Source organism: Triticum urartu, unplaced genomic scaffold (assembly GCF_003073215.2).
Source record: "Triticum urartu cultivar G1812 unplaced genomic scaffold, Tu2.1 TuUngrouped_contig_3662, whole genome shotgun sequence".
Lineage (NCBI taxonomy): Eukaryota > Viridiplantae > Streptophyta > Magnoliopsida > Poales > Poaceae > Triticum > Triticum urartu.
Window position 1 is genome coordinate 10,886 of NW_024114205.1, and position 5,354 is coordinate 16,239.

Here is a 5,354-nt window from a genome sequence, read left to right on the forward strand (position 1 = left end):
CTTTTCCAACAGAGGGAGTGAGGTATATGTCATATATATAATAATCAATCAAACACTAATAGCATGAAAGGTCTGAGAAAGATCAACTAAATTCTTTAGGGCCTCCAAAATTTTAACCAAGCTCTCCTTGCTAGGCAAGCTTGGCAACTCATAGTGTTCCCTAACAGTCTATGTGCAAGGGTTATGAAGGCTAAATGTTATCCCGGGGTTGATTTGCTACACAGCATTTATTCGAAATGCATAAGGCATCATGAACGGTTTGGAGTTGTTGAAGAAAGGGGTGTATGATGTATTTGTAACGGCCATAGTATTCGCACATGGAGGGACAATTGGATCCTGAGAGGAAATCTCAAAATTAACATAAACCCAACAAAATCACATATTCGATTGGTGATACCCATACTTGGAAGGAGGACAAGGTCAAACAATTTTTCATGCCTCAAGATGAACAAGATATCCTTAGCATTCGACTTCCAAACTATGATGAGAAAGACTACATGTCTACATTGCTTGGCAACAAAAGAAAGGCTTGTTCACAGTGTGAAGCACATCCAAATTAGCTAGATGCAAAGCAACCGGAAACAGTTGGTCCGAGCAACATGAAGATATATGAAATTCCATTTGTACAATAACCAGAGCATTTTTCAGGTACTTTCGACCGTGATTTATCTCCATATATTAATGATCCCACATCATCTAAAAAGTAATTGCTCCACCTCAAGGAGCTCACAACCAACTCCTAGAATAAAGATGAGCTACTATCAAACAGGCGATCTATCTAACAAGGGATGAAGGATTGAAGGATCCGTGCCCATAACTGAAATCTAGCATGTGTCCCGAGCAGATTTCAACCGACTTACCCTCTTAACTGACAATTAGCATGATGTCACGACGATTATGAGCACATGAGATCACTAGAAGAATCAAACCAGTAGCCAGAACCCGGAGAAAGAATATGCAGCTTGCAGCAACCACGTGATGAACGCCAGGACGACCGAAAGCGTGAACTGCCGGCAGGCCAGCCGCGAGTATGCCGCGCAGAAGTTCACATCCCGCATGAAGAAAATTGTCAGGCTCGCGGAAGCACAGGCTGCTGAGAACATGAAAATTGCCACGACCTGCAATGCATTCATAATTGATGTGTTCACTCAGATAGATCTTTGCCTTGGCTCAGTGGTTAGGCATGCGGTTGTGCAGTCTAACGATCCGAGTTCAATTCTAGAATTGACAGGTGATGCACAGGGGTTTTCCTCATTTATTGAGGATCAAGTTTGGTGTGTGTGGTGGAACCACTTATCAAAAAATATCTTGATACTTATTTAAAAAATTCTGAGGACCATGTTTATCTTGATACTCATACTAAAATGACCGTATGCATCCCTAGTTGGTGCAGAGGCCGGGGAAGTGAAATTCTCCCCCATTTTAAAAGGATTTTCTTACTCGGTTCCCTCGAATACCCTTCCCTCTCCCCTCCAGACCCCGTCGGCCGGCCCTCCCCCACTCCTCCTCCTCCCTCGCCGCCGCAGGGCGCGGCCAGGCGAAGCCTGTCGTCGCCGGCGGCGGCGGGGACTCGGGCCCTCTCGCTTGCGTGGGGCTGGCGCGGGCCGGCGCCCCCGGGCCGGAGCGTGGCGGCGGGCCGGACGCCACAGCGGGTGGTGGCGGTGCCTCGGCGACTTCGCTCCCCCGCGGCAGGAGGCCTCGCGATCTGGTGCGTCGCGGTCGCCAGGGACGGCGACGGCGTGACCGGATCAGTTGCGGCGGCGTGGCCGGATCTATGCCCAAGCGTGGGCCTTGATCGCTGGTCTGCCGTCGGCACGGTGGCGGGTGCGACTCGTCGGCAGCTGGGCAGATCCGCGGGATTCTACCCTTGTCTGATCCTTGACAGCGCGGACATCTACCGGGGGAAACCCTAGATCTCCTTGGGATCGAGCGATGACGGCATTTTGCGTCGTAGTCCCTCTTTAGGGCATCGTTTTGGAGTTTACTCCGGTTGAAGGGACCAGCGACGTGGCGGCGCACGTCTGGTGGAGCAACTGCCGATGAAAATGCGCCGACTACGGTCATGGCGGACGATGACGGCGTCTTAGATGTCGTTCCCTTGTCGAGGCATCGTCGTTGCAGTCTGCGTCATCAGGCTCGGGATGCTCCGGGGGAAACCCTAGATCTGGGTCTTCCGGATCGGACGATGATGGCGTTTTATCGCTTTCCCTCCTGGGGGCATCGTTTTGGAGCAAGTGATGGCTGGGGGGATGGTGGAGCGGTACTTCATCTCACACATTGATGGCGGCGGAGATCGGCGGCATGGCGCTGTGGAGGCTCGGCGTCCGATGCGCGGAGATGGACTCGCGCAGGAGGAGGTAGCTGTCTGGCGTCATGGTGACGTCGATGGCAGAGTGGCCAGACAAGGTAGAAGCCTCAATATAATCTGAAGACGGACCTGTGGAAGATGGCTGCGACGACACACGAGTGCGTCTGACCGGATTGTGCCCCAGACCCGGTATGTGGCTCGGCTGGGGCTTCCGGCTTTTGATGTTAGGTTTAGGTGAGTGGTTTGGGTAGTGGCCCAGCTAGCATCCCTTCATCATATGGATAGGAGTAGCGGCATATGTTGCCAAGATGGTGGATTCAGGTATATTGTTTGTAATACTTTGTAAGGTCCTCGAGAATAATCAATAAAGTGGCCGTATGCATCTCCCAGATGCAGAGGCCGGGGGTCATCCTCCTTTTCTAAAAAAATAAGAACAAGGTTAAAGATAGAACCATTTGCTGCTTAAGATTACAAAGAATCTCGAGTAAAGACAAAATACTATCATGAAGGGTATTTCGACTGTGCTTGTATGTAACAACTTTCGACTGTAGAGAAATGACAGCCATTAGGATTCTAACAGGAAACAAGAACCTTCGATAAACCTTATACACGTTGGTTAACCCACAAAAAGTGTCAGGCCTATAAGAACATATTGATTTGTTAAAATTTTCTTGCTCAATGGAAAAGGGACATATTTGGGTGCTAAAGCTATGTAACGTCGGTACGGACTTGGAGACAACACAGATAGTATCTTTAAGGCCTACTTAATTACCTCATGGGAGGGAGGCTCATGACAGAAATTGGCCAAATAGAAAAAAGCATCGCAGTTGCAACTTAAGATCCTGAATTATCTTTTTTTCTCGTAGGGAGAGAAACTTTACTCGAGATATTAAACAAAACTTCGGCATTTTCAATTGCCTCAGTGCATGCGCCTTCAGTTAAAGTTTCAATCGTAAGCTCGAGGGACAATTCGAAGAGACAAGATTTGAATACGAGAACTTACCCAGTCAACCATAACAAACTCAGATCAAATAAGATTTTCCAGCGGGTGTGAAGGTCCTTTTTAAAATTCCTTCAGAGGCACAGCATAATCGCTTATATAGCACAGGGCCCCAAACTCCACATAAGCTGACACTGATCAACGCCTAAGATTCATAGTAACCAAGGACTGAAATAAGGGAAGACAAGTTAGAACATCGTTAGATGATGTCCAACAAATCATACTTGAGCTATCATAGTCTCAATGGACATGAAACTTGATGTGACCAATTACAATCATTGGGGCGGCGACACAAAGCACACTCTTGTCTGACACTAAAACTATTTTAACCCTTACCGTAAATAACCATATTATTCCATGGAGGAAAAGACATGAGCAGGTTAAATAAAAAGCGATAAAATATGGAATTCCTTCGACATACAACTGCACAAAAAGCAATACAACAAACAAACCATACTTGTTCCAATATTCCGGTTCATTTTTGAACAAGTATGGTGTTTGAGCTTCGAACTAATCCCCGGGCCCCTCAACATCCCAGGCCGAGTTCCCCCATGACTAGACACTTCTTCCTTTTAGATACAACCTCCTTAAACACACATTATTAACGGACCAGGTCAGTAAAATGAGCCGGCCCAGCAACTATCTATTTCTAGTGGTTGTATAGTGAAGAGGAAAATCCTAAAAATAAAATTGTCACATTACAGGTAATCGACCCATGACTAGACACTTCTTCTTTGATACAACCCTACCTGGTCGTAAACTGGGCCGGCCATCACATCAGGACGAGCTCAGGACCTCGGCAAACACACAAACGAGGCAGAACCACTAGGATTCAGCGAGCTTTCTCTTGGCTTAACTAACTGCGCAGAGATTTAAGAACATGACCAGCGACATATTTTGAAACTTTTTTCTATGTGAAATTTGATGTGACCATTTTTTAAATGCGAAATCATTTTTTCGGCATTGCAAAGATATAAATTGAAAGTGCATCAAATTTTTAACTCCGATTATTTCTAAAAAATGGTACTTCTATAATTTCGAATTTCTTTTGAAAACACAACACAATTTGAAAATCTAAAGTATTTTGCAAACATGACCATTTTGTAAAAAAATTTTGAAAAAAAGTTTAATAAAAGAATACATATGTTTGGCATCTTTTAAAATTTGTGTACATTGAAATGTTCAAGAAGGCGCTGTCAGTTGGAGTAATGCCGAAGCGCAGATACCCATGGAGAGAAGGTGGACCGCGGCGGCTGGGCAGACGGACTGCGACAGCCGCAGCGCCATGCCGCTCCATGTCCGGGCTCCCCACTACGCGCTTCATTCCCCTGCTCTGCTCTGCTCGGCTGCGGCAGCAGGTGAGGCGGAGAAAGCCGATAGGAGATCCTGCAAGCTAGCTCGCTAGGCAGGATCTGTGGCGCTTGTTGCGTGCGCTTAGCTCGTGTGTGGGGTGGGAAAGGAAAGGTGATGGCTGTGAGCGGGAGGTGGCTGTAGCACTTGTTATGTGCGCTTGGCTTGGTGTTGGGGGAGACGAGATGGGAAAGGTGATGGCAGAACAGGAACCAGGATGAGATGGTGGTGGGGTACCGCTGCCTGCCTGGTGTTTTTTGAGATGCAGAGTGAAATGCAAATGGAACGCAAGTAATAACTGAGCTGAGCATCCACCATGTGGTGTTGGGTACCTCTGCTAGCTATAGCATCACGAAATTTCGTGGTAGCTTCCTTCCTTGATCACATCATCTTAGTATATGTGTGTCAAAACTACGAGGAAGCGTTAAACCCTTTACTCGGGCCGCATTGTATTATATAGAAGGTATGCCGTGGCTTACAAGGAAGGAATCGATCGAGAGAAGAGATAGATCAATGCCCGGTTGGTTACAGAGAGGAATAACAGAAGAGGAGATAAGAGAAGATTACAAGTTTAAACTACTCGTATCTCTTTACAACTTATTCTAACATTCCCCCTCAATCTGAACCGAATAAACTTTACCAAGGTTAAGATTGTTCTTGAACTCATTCAATCTTCCTGTAGTAAGAGGTTTTGTA

General features: G+C 46.7%; 1 pseudogene; it reads right to left on the reverse strand.

The window, feature by feature from the left end:
• Positions 1-923: 923 nt before the first annotated feature.
• LOC125527351 lies at positions 924-4,632 on the reverse strand (annotated as a pseudogene).
• Positions 4,633-5,354: the final 722 nt, after the last annotated feature.